This window comes from Triticum urartu, chromosome 2 (genome assembly GCF_003073215.2).
Source record: "Triticum urartu cultivar G1812 chromosome 2, Tu2.1, whole genome shotgun sequence".
In the NCBI taxonomy this organism is placed as follows: Eukaryota; Viridiplantae; Streptophyta; class Magnoliopsida; order Poales; family Poaceae; genus Triticum; species Triticum urartu.
The window spans coordinates 693,708,542-693,728,218 of NC_053023.1; the positions used below are offsets into that span (position 1 = coordinate 693,708,542).

The 19,677-nt window shown below is 44.8% G+C and overlaps 1 pseudogene; it reads left to right on the plus strand.

The window, feature by feature from the left end:
* Positions 1 to 4,060: 4,060 nt before the first annotated feature.
* Positions 4,061 to 17,430, plus strand: LOC125537957 (annotated as a pseudogene).
* The last annotated feature ends 2,247 nt before the right edge of the window (positions 17,431 to 19,677 follow it).

Sequence of the window (19,677 nt, forward strand, 5' to 3'; positions counted from 1 at the left end):
TGGGTTTGAATCGTTCGATGGTTGAATCATTGAATGAGCCCGTGCGTTACAACGGAAGAAAATAACACACACTCTTAATCCAATAACCATCACTCAAGACCACAATAGGTCCACGTCTATTATTTTGGCGAGGCATCACATTTGTCTTGCTGCTTATCCTCCTCACTCTTGCCGGTGGTGGCCTCAATATTCACACAAATAAAAATATGTTTCGACATGATTAATTCTCTCTCTCTCTCTCTCTCTCTCTCTCTGGCGCGCGCGCGTGCGCTCTCTCTCGCTTTCCCAATGAGAAATCTGTTATTTTCTTCTGCGAGGTTTTTTCAGGGGTGTGCATGTGTGGTTATCGATGTTTTCTTTCATCTCTATATGTTTTACTGGGTGTTTGTTTGCAATTCAGATCACCACGGGTAAAAAAAGGGACCGTGTGCCATAGCGTATAAGTTTGCTTTCAAAATAATATTTAACATGTAGAAATAACATCATATTCAGGTTCTACACAATTTCTAATAAAATTTCCTACATAACATATTAAACTCGGAGTGATGGTTTAAAAGATATGGATAATTTAGAAACATATTTGTTTGACTTAAATATCTTCCAAAATAACATTTAAAAAATATTTAATAGGTAAAAATAACATCATATCCAGATTCTCCATATTTTTCAAATAAAAATTAATATATAACATGTTCAAAAATCAAAGTTAAGGTTTAAAAGATATGGATAATTTTAAAAAGCATTTGTTTGATTTAAATATGATCCACGGGGAATTACCTGAAAATTCAAGGGGGTTTCCGAAGAAATGCAAAATAACGGTTTGGTTGTGACTTAAGTATTTACTGCGGATTAATTCACAAAAAATACAGCGTTTCTTTTTGCAAAATTATGTGACGGATCGTTAGAAGCACTATTTACTTTATTATTATGTAGAGATATAAGAGTGTCCACTCGCAAAAAAAGAAAGATATAAGAATGTCATTTTGTCAATATTCCATTATATTTTCAACATCAAGATTTGGGTTTACCATTGAACTTGCTATCTGTGAGACAAATATATGCATATATGCATACATGAGATAAGGGATATACCTGATTCGTATATCCGTGGGGCAAAGATATCCACCGTATTTGGGCATAAGCCTTTTTGTTTCGGCAAAATCGCTAGGCGAGCAATGACACTCAATTGTTGTATGGGCATGTCCGCCTAGAACACGATGCATTTTAGTTTTTGGTCACAATAATAAACTACTTTTAAAGATGAATTGACATGCAATTATTGTTCTAGTTGTTTGATCACAATATGATTTCTTTTAAAACAAATTCGCCTTAAGACATGCACTACAATCTAGTCACATCATATATAGACAAAATAATAAGAACTTCTTGAATTATCTACAACATTTGCTCATGAAGTAACACCAGCATGCTATAGTTCCTTCCTCCCCCACTTAATCTTATTTCTTTAAAAATTTGCTTGTTATATAAGAAAAGAAAAATTATCATAGTGTGCCTGGAGGGAAACCCAGTCAGTTATTACGAACAAAAAACACATCACTTTGGTGATCCTCTTGTTTCCTATAACGTCTTGTAAAGCACCTTCTCTAGTCCTCCTTCCGTGGACCATGCACAACTGATGGTTGAGATTGCTGTCAATCCATTACTCTTTTGGAATATGTTGGAACTATGGGAAGGAGTGGGTCCAAGGTCTCCTGATCCGGCTCTGAATCTCTGATGGGGCTGCGGTGCAAAAATGCTAGACATACAAAGATTTACAAGCTTTTACAAGCTCTTTCCATCTAACAACCAATCACAAACCTCTCCCCCCCTGATTTTCAGGGAAGTGGGCCGTCCCGCTCACTTGTTGATCAATAAAAACTAATCCACCTGTAAAAGCCTGTAAACTGTTTGTACATGTAGCATTGCCGGGCTGCGGTGAGCCGGATCCATGGTTGGTGAGCCCAAATCAGCAGAAGGCGGCGCCTCATTCTCTATGGCGAGAGATCCCTGAAAGTCAGAGATTTTTCTATGATGTGTATGGTGTTTCGACATGCTGCAAACATTCATATATTTTTGTGCACACGCAAGTGATATATTGTTGCCTTTTGTTGTTTCTGCATGCTAGATGTGTTTGTCTTTTCATGATCCGACCTATTTTTGAAAGAGCTGCCACAATCAATGGGGTTCCGGTTGCATGCTTTTTTTATGTGTGTGTCAAAAAGTTGGAATGTTTTTCTCACGGTTTTCAATTATGTCAAGAAAAATGTTGCAAATAACACACAACATACATGTTGCATGTGCAGGATTTTGGTTGCATAGATTGGATGGCTCATGATCCGGCTTAAGTCCAATCCAATGGATGGGTGGCAACTGATTTTCCAACAACATCAGAGGACGCCTTACAGCAAGGATAACCAACTGCTAGATATATCTTAGGCCAATGTTATTGATAGCTAATCTAATAGTAATATGTACATTAATTAACTATAGGTATGTACTACTTACTAATGCATGACCTATTTTATTCTCACAATTTTTACGAGCCCGTGTTGCATTTTTTTTAAGAACAGCCCGTCATGCAGCTGCCTACGTCCCACCTCTCTTCTATATCTCCGTTCCCTTTTTCCAACTCAAAAAAAAAATGATGTGGCAACTTGCGTGTTAACATCATCATATTTATGTGAATCAATCAATGGTTGGATGGTTAGAAGGATAATGGTATATCCAGGCACCAGTGTTCAAATGCTGAGTGAATTGCCATCCCGCACGCCACCGCCCTTCCTTCCTCCTGCCAGCTGACGTCGTCGCCAACGGTGTGTGCCCCTCCAGCTAATGATCCCAATTTTGAGACGCGTCGCTCGCCGCCGAGATCCTGCACGCGCCACCCCCGCCTCCTCCCATCGGTGGACTGACAGGATGCCCTCCTCAGCGGCCGCTCTAGGCATGAGGGGGGCTGTGTTGGCGGCATTGGCTCCTAGATCTGTCTATGACGGTGGAGGGGAAGCACGGCGGGGGGACCTCGGGTATGCCCATGATGACGTCACCTATGAGAGAACAGAGGGAGCTCAGGGGAGGAAGAGGAGAGATAACATAAAAAGGAGCGGAGGAGGAGGTCAGGTGGCACGACGGTGCGGGGTTGCTTGCCGCCCCGCCGCCCGTAACAGGAGCTCGTTCACTGACGTGGAAGCAACAGCTGCCACGGGAGTTGGTTGGAGAGGAAACAGAGACTAGTCGAGCTCGTTGACGCGCTGCAGGGCGCAACCGACGCCGTCCCACACCGACGGAGCAGTGCGAAACCCTTTGATTATGCGAGTTCAGGGACGCGCTGCTCGAGTGTGCAGACTTAGGCGTCAATGTAGGTTTTCTGCAAATTACTCTTCAAGTGCTAGACTTGATGTTGGCGCTCACATTTTCCTAGCTTTATTCAAGCCTTTCGGCAATGTGCGTTCAATGGGAGAAAATATTCTCGTCGACTGCAAAGACGTTTGTAGTGACTTTATCAATCTCAAGATGATGTGCCGGTTTAGTCTCTCGGAGATGTCATAGGGGTAGATAGGGTGTGCCTACGTGTGTTCATAGAGGTGAGTATATATGTGTATGTATGAACGTCTACATTCGTACTGTGTTAAAGAAAATCATCATATCTATACTCGCTCTGAGTACATGACTATGTCAAAAAGGAATATACAGTTAATTTAGTTACCTTATTGAAGCAAACCTACAAATTTAGTTGCCTCATTCATGCGAACCCTAGTTTCTAGTACAACTGGAATTTTCGATTGCGTTATTAAAAATGGAATGTAAAAGGTCGAGAAAGCGAAGGGGAAGCGGCGGCGACCTTTCCACATTCCGCTCCGTAGAAAAAGGAAGATCCCAACAACGCTGGCTGTAAATACCGGCGAAGACGCCCAAGGAAAGGGACCACGACGGCGCACCACCACCTCCAAACCAACCAGAAACCCCCACCATCCTCCGCCTCCACGCTCCCCCAAACAAAACCCCCAACCATCTCACCCCCTTGGGAGCGCGGTGCGGTGGGTCTCCTTCCGTAGCCGCGCCGATGTCATCGCCGGCGGCGATGGCGGCGGCGGCCCGGGAGCACGTGGAGAGGATCCGGCGCGACCGCTACTACATTGGCCGCGGCGAGCAGAACCCGCTGGCCGAGGACATGCACCAGGCCGTCAACTACCTCAGCCAGGAGCTCTACTCCAGGGATGTCCACTTCCTCATGGAGCTCGTCCAGGTGACGAATCTCCCTCCCCCTTTCTCGCAGTGTACATTTTCTACTAGGACTATATGATTTATTTACTTATGATACGCACACAAATTTCAAGAAGAAAGTGTATGAATCAATCAAATTCGTCTCCACGATTGTGAATTTGTGGTCTTAATTTCACACTTGCCTACAAATTATGAGACAACTTAGTACCTTACCACTCGGTCGATTGGTGTGGTGCACAGCCTCAACCCAGTAAAACAAACCAGTACTGTATGTTTTTTACCCCATCTATTTGGATTGTAAAGAAATGGATATCTATGTGTCCATCGGCTACCAAAGGCTTATTCAAAGTAGGAACCGTCCTTTTTCCACCAAATTTACCTTTGGACCCCTCTGCATTGCTAAGTGTATTGGGAACTTCATTGTTGTTAGAAATGCTTCTGTACTTGTGAAAAAGATTAGATTCAGATTCAACTTAACATTTTAGTTTGAAGGATATTTCCACCCTTTTAAAACCTTCTCTTGAATACTGAGGTGATCCATGCAAGCAATTTACAAAAAATAATTGTTTAGTTCATGGCTTATTTTGTTTTGTTTTGTTTTGTTTTTTATGGCTTATTTAATTCACGAAAGGAGTAAATTACACAAGTAATGCATGCTTGTAATAACTAATGGAAGACTAATCTTTCTTACTTACAAATATTGGAGTTGATGATGAGTTCACACGTGGGACACCACGAATTGATAAATGTGCTTCTACTTATGTGAAATCAGCAACCCTTCCAAGGGACATAAGTAAAGAAATGTCACTTTTTCTTGGTGTCAGACCAATCCCAAATAAAAAAATACACTGCTAGCCTTATATGATATTAACACTATTTTAAAAACACACATTGTAAATGCAAATATGTGGATCCAACTCAAAATCATGGTCTTTTTTTCAATCAGATCTATATCATACCAAACAAACTGCAATTTCAACACACAATAGGCATTGTCCTACCTAATCCAGGATCCTGTGCATTTAACTTGCTCATGCCATTCTGCCATGTTTCAAAATTAAAAATGTTGTCACTAAAAATCCTGCAATAAACCTACTATGGTCGCTTAAGATTCTCCAATGACTGCAACATGATCTTTTGTTATATGTTGGCTATTTTCATAATAGTGAACCATGCAATAGCTGCAAGACACTATCATATTGTGATGATCTCCTGAACCAAAGGTAGCTCCTCGCCTTTCTTATGGCTAAGTGGTAATGCACAAACATTGTGCTAGTAAACTTTAATATTATCACCACATGAAAGCTAACTGAAATATTGAATGAGTAACAACATATATGACATAAAGCACAAGCCATACTGCAAGCAAAGGCAAGCATCCATCAATCAAGTTGTCACGTTTTTTCTATTTCAACGATTTGGACATGTTAGTACATATTGCGTAATTTTGACCTAGGCCATTAGAACAACATTGATTTCTTTAGACCAATCAAGCTCTTGCATGATTGACATATCATCAAGGGACCATAAGTAGTTAATATTGATTTCGTTGTAAGTGCTAGGGGTGGAACTTTAGCCAACAATATGAGAAGAAATGTCCTCATAAAATATTCGGCCAGTAGAACCGCAGTGATTTTTGAGTAGACACCTGACCGCATTCATTTAAGTACATAGCTTGCATTTCTAACATCGTCACCTTTTGTGTCTAACTTCATAATCGAACTTGTCCCAAGCGGTACACCAAGGATTTTCTGAACAGTGGTTTATGAAACCTTATTACCCTTATTCTCTTGTTTTAACTTGAGTAAACTTATTTTCATCCTACGTTTAATCCACCCGACAAATTAAGGCTTATGTGTGGACAAATCCCCAATAGTGTCTAAGTACCCGATTCCATACTTACTCACAAAATCTTCTACTTGGGTATAAGTTTTCATTATTTTTTTAATCCTTGTTGTACTGAACTGGCTCTTGATGCCTACTTCGCCCATCAACTTTTCCTCCATGGTGACAGATGACAGCCCCTGAAATCATTAGAAATTTGACCCTCGTAACACTGCAATAGGTAGTGAAACCACAAAAGGGAAAAACTAGGAGTTCTTTGAAAATTATAATCCCTAATTTTGTGTTGAACTACATGTGTACGAGATCCTGGAAACATGTACGTGTTTTGAGATAACCTATTTTGTTCTGTGACAACCAAAGGTGTGTCCCTGTGACAACCAAAGGTGTGTCCATGGCTTTACATAATATGGATCATGCCTTTTTTGTGACTCCTATGGCATGTACTCTCTTCACCGACACCATGCTCACAAGGGGTTGGGGTTGCCTAGTTAAGAATAATACGGAAGGGCCAAAGTTTCCGTGCACACAATGAATTCTTCATATTGCTTTTTAGTGCTGCAACATAGTGGCGGAGCTGCAACAACAAAGCTGGGCAGGCTAGTAGAAAGGATAGCCCATTACTTGCGGAGGCTCGAAGCTTGTAGGAGTCCAAAGACTTGACCTTGACCTGAACGTCCTCCTCCTTGCGGAGCGAGAGCTCGTCCACCACCACGAGCTTGCCGAGGATATGGGACATGTGACGAATGACGCGTTTCGACCTGGCAATGTCCGAAAGGCCAGAGACAAGGATCCAAGCCGTATCCAGGACAACCACCGCCTTGGGGCCGTGGATCAGCTTCGAGATGTCCACCACAAGTTTGTTGAGGGCGAGCGTGATCTGGTCGCTGCGGGTGCAGTAGTTGTGATCTGGTCGCCTGCCAATCCCACTCGCAGAGGCACAGGTGGTTGAGATCCGCCTCGATCATCTCAGGGGAGGCGACGCCTTCCCCCACCACCGACACAATCGCGAGGAGTGAGGGGTGGGATGCGGGATGCTGAGCACCTCGATGTGAAAGAAGCCTATCCCCTCAATGCCATTCCCATACATCATCAGTTCCTCGGGCATCGGGCGGTCTGGGCAAAGAATAGCGGGATGGCCCGGGTCTTTGCAGAGGTAGCAGCACGGCGGGTTGGTGCAGTTGATCCGGCTGTGCCTAGAAACCTCGCAGTTGAAGCATGGCGGCCCCAAAGTTCTTGAAGGGCCAGCCGCCATGGCCTCGCCCGCACCCGAGGCTGGGGCTGTAGCACTAGGTGGCAGTGGGGCGCCTGGAGCACGGCACGGACCACGACGACGTTTCTTCTTAGCCCCCTGACGACCCTTACCATGCCCGCTACCAGCGGGAGGGAATTGAGGTTGGCCGGGGGAGCAGCGTCCGGGGCCATGTTGCGAGGAGGGGGCGAACGTCCGTCCTGGCCTCCACGCATCGGCAAGGGGGAGAGGTCCCGCTGCTGGCTTGGAGACCCCCGAGACTAGCACCACTTATCAGCCCGGGGAGGGTATCAGGTAGGCTTGGGCATTCGGTTACTCGGAAGAGTTCGGTTCGGTGCTTCGGGTTATTTTAAATTTCGGTTTTGAGAATATGCTACCCGATCGGTTAGGTGAAAAAGAGATAACCGAGGGTTCGGTGCACGAGAAATTCGGTTCGGTGCTTGGGTTGACCGAGTAGGACCGAGCTGGACAACTCCGCTGGGCGCTAGCTGCTGGACAACCACCGCCGCCCACCAGAATTGATTGCAGAGAAGTGCAAGATAGGGAGGCATGAGGCAGCAGGGGGCGAGCGCATTCTCTCATGGGGCATCGTGCAACTAATAAAGCTGATGGGTAGCAACGTGTTGGGGAAGAGGGAGGAGACGACAAGCCTTGAGCATATCCAGGAGAAGGTGTGGGGCCTGCGTCTGTTATTTTTTTTAGCAAAGCCTGCGTCTGTTTGTGGCTGTGATGAAAAGTAAAGGCTGAGAAAAAATGTCGTCTACTTGTTTGATGGGCTAATCGGCCTAGTTGGATGGGCTTTAACTAATATAATACTAAAATACTTTGGTTTATTCGGGAGATTTGGTTAGTGGACTCCAGTGACCGAATTCACCGAACTAATTTTGGTTTTTGTTGTTTGCTAACTGAACGAACAACCGAAGCTTCGGTTCTCGGGTTTTTCGGCTTTGGTCGCGGTTTTTTTGACTCCGGTCTTTGGTTCTCGGTTTTTATGCCCACCCCTAGTATTGGGAGAGATCCCAACGGCCCTTTCGTCCCGGGGATCGGTGCGGCTCCGGCTGGCGGTCGGCGCGCGCCGGTGAGCGACGGGGTTCCCGGTTGGAGAGGTGGCGGTGGAGATCTTCGTCGTGACGGATGACGTTCGGAAATGGGCAAGGCGGGTCGTGGCGGTCCTCGAGACGGTGCTTGGCCCGAGGGCCCTCTTCACCCCAGTCCCGTGGCATGGCCGGAGCCGCACCAGGGAGCATGGCAGCAGTCGGGGAGGGGGCGACGACAGAGGGGTAATGAGGGGCGGCGAAATAAGAGCAGGGGTCAGCAGGGTTTGTGGCGGGGGATGGGGATGGATCGGGAACCTGCATGGGGGCTGGATGAAACCCCCACCCGACCGCGGCCAAGGAAGGCCCATGGAAGAGGGGTGTGGGGGAGGTGTGGTTGTCCACGAAGGGGTGGGCCGGGGCCCAGTCCGCCCCAGGGCGGCCTGGGCAAGGCCCAACGGCTAGCGGCCCAGAAGCGTGAGGCCTAGCGAGCGGGCCGCGGCAGCCAAAGGGAGGGTTTCCCTCACCTGAGCCGCCGGCGCCGCCGTCACCTTTGTAGGGCTGGCTAGGGTGAGCCAAGGCCTCCTAAGGGGGGAGATGGGCGAGCCAGGAGTCCTGGAGATGCCGAAGGCTGCCATGAATGGGCGAAAGGGGGAGCGACGGACAGCCGCGAAGGCGCGGGAGGTGGCCGGCCATGGCACCGGCGAGCAACTCTGCGAGCCAGAGGACGGCGGCACAACCACACCCCAGGTGGACCTGGCCGCCCCGAGGTCGGAACGCCCCGCGACACCCCACGCCGGAGCGCGGCAGCGGCGATCGTTCCTGCTCCTCAAGGCGGGCCTCAAGGTGGGCGCTTTGGTCAACAGCCGGGGCGGGCTTGGCGGCAGCTCCAGGCGGGGCTCGACGCGGCAAGCAGAAGGGCAGGAGGTGCTCGGGGCAGGAGTCCGTGTAGAAGGCGCAGCGCGTTGCACGACGGGGCGGCCCGCCGCGCGGTTGTCTTCCTCAGCCAGGTCCGCCCAGCGGAGCCGCTCCGGGGCCGGCGAGGGGGGTGGAGGAGGCGGCTCACAGAGAGGAGAGGTAGCGGGGGACCGGGCGACGCGAGGGCTGGCACCGGAGAGGAGGCAGAGGGCACGGCGAGGGCGGCGGCGGAGCCGTAGTTGCCGCCAGTGTCGCAGGAGCCTGATTGCATTTCCTTCTTCCCTGGTACACCATTCAAACAGCCGTCAACCTTTCGATTCATTTCAACGGGTTGTCGCCATGGAGTAAGAGTTGACGTGTTAAGTAGGCATATCCAGAGTCAGTTTAGTACATAAAGAATTCAAAAAATAATGAAAAAAACTTGCACCTAAGTAGAAGGGGTTTGTGGAGAAGTATGGCTTCGCGTATTTGGACACCGTTGGGTGTTTGTCCGCATGTAAACCTGTTGTCGAGGGGATTGTGCATAGGATGAACCCAAGTTAACTCTAGATCATACACGAAAACAAGGTAATAAGGTTTCATAAACCACTTGTTCAGAAAATCCTTGTATCGCCTAAGGCAATGTTGATTCTGAAGTCAGGCACGGGAAGCGATCATGTCCGAGAGCTGTGAGCTATGTACTCGAATGGATGTGGTAGGGAAGGTCTTTTTAGAATAAACAAGGACGGAGAATCTTTGAGGAGGACTTCTCTTCTCATTTTGTTGGCTATAGTTTTCACCCCTGGCATCTACAATGAAATCAAACTTGAATACTTGTGGTCCCTTGAAGATATGCCAACTGTTCAAAATCTTGATTGGTCTGGTGAAACTATTGATGTTTTATTGGCCCAGGTTGAATTTCACAATATTTACTCTTTTTTTCAATTAGTGAAACAGATAAACGCCACATCTGGATTGGTGAATTGCTAGTCTTTGTTTACAGCAAGCTTCTGTTTTATGCCATATTTTTCTTGCAGTAACACTCATTTGATATTTTAGTTAGCATTCATGTGGTGAGAATAGTAAAGTCTATTGGTTTTTCCTTAGTTATTACGTGCATGCATCACTTGCACACCACAATCTACTGCAAGGTGCCGGTCCATGTCGCAAAGCATTCATCGTCCCACCTTGCCTTTGTTTCCTGATAACCATCCAATGATTGTGGTGTACTCATATATTCTGCAAACAACACCATTTAAAACAAACATGAGCGAGCAGTAATGAAGAATTAATCTTGTGTTCCTGCTTTCTATATGATGGATTTAGTGAACAACTTTAAACAACAAGTAAGTGCATAGTTGTGCTTGCATGCCATATATCAGTTAATATTTATGATAATATGGTAAATAATGATAAGTTGATAACGTTATATTTACTTCTAATAGTAATATGAATAATGGAAAACTTGAATTACATAAACTGGATAATATACATAGTGATGGCAAACCATATCTTTTCAGATGCAGGGACTACGTTTCTCTTTCTGCCATATTCATCATCATATGTGTAGGTATATAGCTTTTCATGTTGAATAATTGCTTCAGCATTAGACCATCTTATGCATAGGATGGCATGAAATTCCATAAAATACTTAATTTTTAAATTTTCCTTCTAACTGCAATTCAGAAGCTTGCTACTAGGACTGGTGAAATGCAACAACAATTTGCTGAACTAGTGTTCCACTGGATCTGCTTGTTTTCTCAATCTTATTTAGCCAACAGATATAAGTGCAATTACATTATGTCGCTTTCTAAGGAACCTTTCTTTGATGTGTATGTTACAATTAAGACTAGCAGAATCGCCATGTTTCACCTGTATGCTCTCCTGTTAGTGAGTAAATTTTAGTGCCATATTTTAAGTTTAATATTTTCTTCCTCTGAAACTAGAATGCTGAAGATAATGAGTACCCTAGCAGAGTAGCGCCATCTTTGGAGTTTCTAGTTACATCCAATGACGTTACTGGGTCTGGTGCATCATCTACTTTGCTTATCTTCAACAATGAGAAAGGCTTCTCTCCATCCAACGTTGAGTCCATTTGTCGTGTTGGCAAATCAACTAAAAAGGGAAACAGGGACAAGGGTTACATCGGAGAGAAAGGTACATCTTTGCATCTCACTTATAAAATCCCTTTGTGTTCTGTTTTGGCAAGTGAGAGAATTACTCTTTGATGTTATTCCTTTTATTTCAGCAAGGATTCGGTTTTTAGAACTTTTCTTCTCAAGCACTAAGATTACTGACATAGCTTTTAAATGACATGTAAAATGATTGAAATATTATTCAGTAGTACTCAATTAGGATGGTGTCGAACTAGATTCTACATGAGGTCAGTATTCTCAACATAAATGTATTTTATACTATTTGTTTTGGGTGAGTCATGATGTACTGTATTGCTTTAGAATTTGGGTGCCGTGAACATGGATTCAAACCCCCATGCTGCTCAGAAAAAAGATGTGACGATTCTGTGTACTCTTGTAAAAGATTTCCAAGTTTTAAGTTCTTGCATACTTAAACATGTGCAAAATATATTCTTTACTGTTTGTGCATGTTGAGCACGTGACAAATCTTGTATAAATCATTTCAGACTAAGTTATGTTTTCAGTATTATTGAGAAGTGAAGAAAATACTGTTCACCTTTTTCTCCAATGGTTCCTCCCTTGGAGTATTCTATGGAGCCGTTAATGAAGCTCAAATAGTTTCTGGATACTTCTATAAAATTAATGACTCGCTACTTGTAAGAGCGTTAGGCTTTGACACTCAGTTTTTATACTCCATTGTATCAATAAAAGGCTGATAATCTGTCACCGCTACTTCAATTTTTTGATAGGAAAGTAGGGAGAGCTCCTATCTCTATTTGAATTGATGAAACAAAATTGTTTGATACATCCAAGTTCACAGACATAGGTTGGTATCCATGTCAGCAAAAGGCAAAACGGAAGTGTTAACATCCCACCCAGTTTGTAAAACAGAGTAGAAACAGAGCCAAAACACTGAAACTGATGAAGACTAGTACTTCAAACATTCTATGCGACATACTATGTAGTGGAATCCTATACATCACTCATCTTTTTTATTATTATGCATTAATAGCTTGGAGATTCTTAAACTTTAAACTCGGTGTGGGGTACTGACTACTCAAATACATATATGAGTAAATTTCATTTTGGACCATGTGTTTGTGATGCTGTGACAGTTTGGACTATACAATTTTAATTTTGACAGGTTGAACCAGATTTATAGCATGGTCGAAATTTCACTTCATGTTGCTTTGATCTTCTAGTTTATGCATGCCTAGCGTTATAAGATGTGAAAATATCCACAAATGCATTTTATTTCAGCTATTTACCTACTTTATCATTTGTACCTCTTATATTATTATGACATCAATGTTGTGATAACTTGTTGCTCTTGATGTAGGTATCGGGTTCAAGAGCGTTTTCCTAATATCGAGCCAGCCGCATATATTCAGTAATGGCTATCAGATAAAGTTCAATGAGAAGCCTTGTGCGGAGTGTAACATTGGATACATTGTCCCTGAGTGGGTTGACTCGAAGCAGATCCTTCCAGAAATAAAAAAGATATATGGGCGATCGAAGGTTCTACCAACAACCACTATCATCTTGCCTTTGAAGGACGAGAAAGTTAGTGCAGTAAAGCAGCAACTGTCAAGCTTGCATCCTGAGATGCTACTGTTTCTATCAAAGATTAGGCGGCTCTCTGTACAGGAAGCTAATTCCAATCCTAAAGGCAGCACAGTTAGTGAAATTGCAATATCTAGTGAAAAGAACTACCAAGAGAGGAAGAACATGCACGCAGAGTCCTATACAGTCCATTTATCGGCTCAAGAGAATGGGAAAGAGGAAGAGTGTGGCTACTATATGTGGAGGCAAAAGTTCCCGGTAAAACCAGAGAACAGAGTGGACAGACGTGCCGAGATCGATGAGTGGGTCATCACGCTGACCTTCCCACACGGCGAGCGTCTATCCCGTGGGAAGCAGATATCACCTGTTGTCTATGCTTTCCTTCCCACTGAGATGGTAACGAATTTCCCCTTCATAATCCAGGCTGACTTCCTCCTTGCATCTTCAAGAGAGGCTATTCTGTTCGACAGTCCGTGGAACAAGGGGATTCTGGACTGTATCCCAAGCGCTTTCCTGAATGCTTTTGTTGCTCTTGTGAAATCCAGCGCTGATGCACCGGCAATGTCCTTAGTGTCTATGTTTAATTTCCTGCCGGCCAATCCTTCAATCCCAGTACTTGAGCCGGTTAGGTCTGGCATCAAAAACAAGATTCTTGTCGAGGATATAGTGCCATGTGAGTCTCATAGTTCGCAGAAAATATTTTGCAAGCCAGGTGAGGTTGGACGACTGAAACCAGCCTTTTGGAGTATTCTCAGCAAGGCAAGGGAATCTGGAGTTGACCTAAAGAATCTTTCAACCCATGGAAGCTACATTCTGAGCTCCCATTTTGATAAGTCGACGTATAATACCGTGCTATCATTTCTTGGTGTTAAAAGTGTGAGCACTGAATGGTACGCCAAATGCATCGAGGGCTCTAATCTTGTCAAGGGGGTAAATGAACAGATTTATCTGGAAGTTTTATCCTTTGTCGCCGACAATTGGCAGAACTGTTTCTCCGGTACAAACATGATGTCTATTCCCCTGCTAAAGTATGTTGATCGGAACAATGCTCTCTCTTTCTGGAGCATTTCTAGAGCTACTCAACGGAGTGACAGATTGTGCATTGCATCTGAGAAGAAGTGCATACCTTGGCTTATCAGCTGGAGCCGGGAGTTCCCTTCTTCTAACCGCGTTTTTGTACCTCCCAGCACACAGGAAGCTCTACAAAATTTTGCACAGAGAACAGCAGTGACACAGTGGCTTCAGAGCTATGCAAAGGTGGAGGCTTTGTCTGTCTACACTTATGGACTAGCGGTTCTTAATTCCTTGAATTGTGATAGCAGGCCTGTTATTGCTTTTGCCCACTTTCTGTACCACTCATCTCAGAAGGGTCACATCAAGAGCTACCACTTGGCAGAACTGTGCCGTGCCATGCCGGTAATCGACAGCTATGGCAGTGTGGTCAAGACAAGAAGCAGCCTTCTAGTTCCTGCGAAGGGCAGTAAATGGGTAGGATTGATGGGCACGAACCCATGGAGGAACCAGAACTACATTGAACTATCGGCAGACTACAAGTCGTCAGGCAGTTACGCTGGGATATATGCACCTGAAGACCAGCTCTTGGCTTTCCACACAACTGCAGGCTTCAGATATTCCGTTCATACACCCTCCAGATGCAAGCTTTCCCACAGTCTCATCGCCTCTAACCATTGACAATGCAATCTTGCTTTTGCAATGGATACAGAATCTGAAGTCAAGAAGGGTACATTTACCGGCTAGATTTCTGGCTTGTGTAAAACAGGGAAGTTGGCTGAGGACATCAGCTGGGTACAAGCCACCGAATGAATCATTTCTGTCCAGTTCTGAGTGGGGAGTTCTTTTACAAAGTGGATCTTCCTTTGTTGACATACCAATGATTAACCAAAAGTTTTATCAAAACAAGCTGCACTTGTACAAGGAGGAACTCAAGGCGATTGGAGTTAGATTTGAATTTCAGGAGGCGTCAGCGTACATCGGCAGCCGCCTCATGTCCATGGCCGCAAGCAATACGCTGACCAGAGAGAATGTGTACTCACTGCTTCGGCTGATTCGGTTTCTTCGAGAGAAACTTCTGTCTCCAAGCGAACTCATCAACAGTGTCAAGGATGGACAGTGGATGAAGAGTACTCTCGGCTACAGGTCTCCGGTTGGTTGTATCATCTATGATTCAGACTGGGCAGTTGCATCCTGTATCAGTAGCCAGCCATTCCTTGATGTCAAGTTCTATGGCGAGGACATCCTTACCTACAAACCAGAGCTCCAGTTGCTTGGTGTTCTTGTTGGATTTGAAGGCAGCTACAAACTTGTGATTGAGAATTTCAAGTTCAGTTCGGCTGCTGTTACTCCTGAGGCTACTGTACTAATCCTCAAATGTATTCGGCATGTGAGCTCATGCGACACCTTCATAAGAAAGCTCAAAGATTTGAAATGGGTGAAGACCAATGTGGGGTTCCGTGCTCCTAATGAATCTTTTCTTGTGGATCCTCGATGGGAGTGCCTTCTAAATGTCTTTGATGGGGTTCCTGTAGTTGATTTCAGATTTTATGGGAGTAAGATTAGTCCCTACAAAGAAGAGTTGGAGAAGACTGGGTTGATAACAAAATTGGAGGCGGCATCGAAGGCTATCTCTCACTTGTTCGAGCAGATGGTTCTGAACTCATCACTTCCAAAGGCGAGTGTCCTAGCTCTGCTAGCATGTTATCGGCAGCTGAAAACACAGGGCGCACTTCCCGTCGAGCTCTTGAGTTGCATGCTGAATGAGAAGTGGTTGTGCACATCGTTGGGTTTCAGATCCCCCAAAGATGCAATCTTGTTTAATGCAGAATGGAAGTCTCTATCATCAGTAGCAAACTTACCTTTCATAGATGATGGTGACTCTAACCATGGTTTAAGCAAGGAAATACATGGTTATAAAGATGAGCTCAAGTTGCTTGGTGTTACTACTGAAGTGAAAGCTGGTGCTAGGTTTGTTATAAATGGCATCAACATTCCCAAGGATCCTTTACACATGTCTGCAGCTACTGTCTTGTCATTGCTTGGGTCCATCCAGAGCTGGTTAGGTTCTTCAAGTAACTTCCCAAAGGGTTTTCTAGAGAAAATCAAAGGCTGCAGTTGGTTGAGGACAAAAGTGGGGTTCCGATGTCCCGATGAGTCAATCCTGTTTGATCCAAAGAATTCTTCCATTCGCATAGAAGATGGCCCTTTCATTGATGAAGCATTCTATGGCTCGGAGATAGCCTCATTCAGAGACGCCCTTGCGGCAATCGGAGTATCTGTGGATGTTAGACACGGACATGAGCTTGTTGCTCGGCATCTGAAAAGCCACAAAAACAGGGCTACTATTTCTCGTATTTACACGTACCTTAAGGAGTGCAATTGGGAGCCTGCAAACAAGACGAGTAATTGGATCTGGATACCAAATAAAAAGAAAAGTGGAGAGTGGGTGAGCCCTCTGGGTTGTGTTCTTCATGATAAGGACAACCTTTTCAGCCTGCAGCTGCATGTCTTGGACAAATATTATGACAAGAAGTTGCTGGACTTCTTTTCACATGTTTTTGGTGTGAGGAATGGTCCTAGCGCTGAAGATCATTGCAAACTATGGAGCACATGGGAGGGCTCTGTCGATGTGCTATCTGCAGCTGACTGCTCTGCTTTCTGGCAGTTCATTGCTAAGAACTGGAGCAAAAACACGGAGAAGCTTCTTTCTGCTTGTGTCAAGGTTCCAGTTTGTACCGACGGAACTATCCTTCTGTCGAAGAAAGAGGATGTGTTTATTCCTGATGATCTACTTCTCAAGGATTTGTTCGACAAGCTGCCTAACCGGTCATTGTTCATATGGTATTCATCTTCAAGCCTGCCTTCCATGTCTCGAGCAAAGCTGAACAACATCTACGGTAGCATTGGAGTCCAGGCAATATCCAAAGCTGTTGGGAAGAATGATTCACTCGCATTGGAAAATGTCAGCCCAACAAAAGCTGCTCGGGGTAAGGTGATCAATGTTGGTATGATCAAACTGGTCCTAGCTTTTCTTGCCGATCCCGCTCTTGACATTTCTGCTGAAGAGCGGCACAAGATAGTTTCCTGCCTGCTCAATGTGACGGTGCTAGAGAACAGTGAGCCAATCACGGTGGGATACAACGTGAAGCTGTCCTCTGGGGCCGTCTTGGATGTGAAGGCGACACGGAAGCTCCGATGGGAGAGGGAGAGCTCGAAACTGTACATGCAGAAAAGCAAGCGTGCACCAGGCTACAAGGAGAAGTTGGAGTTTGCGACGAACTTTGCGGATGAGATATCCCAGGGGCTTCTCTTCGAGAAGGCAGATCTGATCCCTTTGCTCGCGGAGCTCATTAAAATCGGCAGTTTGATGGACTTCCACGCTGCCGCTGTCGAGTACCTTCTGAAATCAAAGAATCTGCAGCTGTTCCCTGAAGATGAAGAATTCCTTAGCACTGCATCGCTAGGTCTGTGATCGATAAACAAAATTTTTCTCATCTTATGAGCCAAAGTATTTACCTCCTTATGCTGTTGTCTCCAACTCTTTGACGCTTATGCATGCAGGTCGTAGCAGGAACCGTTAGCGATCTCTGGAGTTGCTCTTGCGCATGCCGGCACACGGAGTGAAGTGGTGAGTGCATTGCTTGTTTGTTTTTCTATAGAAGTTGTATCACCTCTGTAATTGTGATGGAAGCTTACGTAGTAACCTCACTTTACAGGTTACTTGCTGATGGCCAGGTCTGCAGGAGCTTAATTGGTTCTTAAATCTGGAGGGTCCAACAATGCGCCTACTCGGTTATCTTGTGCATACGTTTTGTCGCGATTACTAGCTGTGAACTTTTGTTTTGGTTTTCTCCCTTTATGAACCGGAACCTGTCTGTTTTTTTTGAGTGTGAAAAATGACACTCGTACGTACTGGTGTGTTATCCTTTCATGTCTTGTGACCATCATCTATTATATCTTGTTATTTAGCATGAATATATGTTGGACCATGTGTGAGTTTGGTTGTGGTGGCCTGCTAAATGATAGACGTCTGGTTGCCTTTCAAATCTTTCAGCATGCCCATGGTTTTTAGTGTGCTACTGAATCATGAAAGATAAGGAATGGTTGGTTGGTTGTCAAATCTTTCAGCATATATAAATGAATATTTTGCACGGTTTGTGCTTGTTACTGATGGCCAAACAGTTGCAAATGTTCTGTTGATATGCCGGGGTTGCGGCTGCCTGGGACAGCAAGCGTCTCTGCTTGCTTGACTGGGCATTCGACATGTGACAACCAACTGTCAAGATGATATATAGCAGATCAGATCCCTGTTGCCATTGTTAAGGATTAATTATATGCCTAATAATATCTGGTTAATTAACAACTGCCTTAGTTTAGCAACTGTCATGCGGTTATCGTTATCTCTTCTCGGAGACGCATCCCTTCTCGTGTCACTTGTAAGTTATCTATTTTCCAAACAACTGGATTCTTGTAATAGATCGGAATGCTTTCATTGTCGCTAGATTAGAATCGCACGGTCCCAACCGCTTTGCATGTACTTACCGCCTCATTTTTTTAAGAAAAACTTATCGCCTCATTTAATTGCGGGCGTATATCGCGCATGCCACAGCCCACCAATGATCGATTTATTTTCTTTCTTGGATAAAAAAGTGAAATGTGCGCTGGATGGACTCACCTCTGGTCGTTAGAAGCAGAGCAAAAACAACTTGCTCACGTAACCAACCGAGATGTACATTTGCTCTTGCCCATTGATAAGTAGGCCCTTAATTTGAATATCCGCCAAATATGTTTTTTTTCTAAAAAATGTCCTTCCTTTTTAGGCTTTGCTCAGTGTTTTTCAATCAAATGTCTTTCTCCCATGAACAAAATTAGAGCATCTTCAATACGGACCCTCAAACCGTCAGCAACCATCTGAATTACACAGTTCTGTATCGGACTATTCGGCTGTCCGAATACACTTTTTTCTGCAAGCCGGAAACAAAGCCGTGGTTTTTTTTGTGGGGGGGGGGGGGGGGGGGTGGGGGGGGGGTACCAGAAGTCCATGTCGCAATCACGCCTGCGTCTAGTAACCGTGGCCCATCCAAAACCTTCCTTCCTTGCCAGCTGCCCGCATTCAGCCGTTTTAGAGCGGCCGTCCCGCATTGACGCCAGCCCACAGTGGATACCACTTCTCACTGGTGTCGGCATTGAAACATACCACGGTTACTCTATCATGGTAATATACACATCGCGGTGCTGATAGCTTACTCGAAACACTGCAATACTTTGATCAAGGGATTCTTTTGTCGAAAACATACCCTGGTAACTTTTGTGAAAATAACATGGTAATATACGCACAACCGAACTGATAATTGACGTACAAATATCATGGTAACTTTTCACCCGATAAAATAATCGTTAAAAGACACATCCCGATAACTTATGTGTAAATAGTATGATAATACACACACATCAGAGCTGATAACACACATACAAACAACGCGGTAATGGTTGGATGATAATATACTTATGGAGTGTCTTTCATAAGAGCGTTGAGATCAGCCATTGGCGACGGGTTGCCAATGAAAGAGACAGAAGGGCTGCTATCCTTTGGGTGATGATGACAAAGTTTCCTATTTCGTCGTTTTTGATCCATTGCTTCACGCTCTCGATTATTGAAGGCAGCATGGCTTCGGCATGGGCTTGGCTTTGCGTGTTGATGTGTGCTTCGATGTCGGCT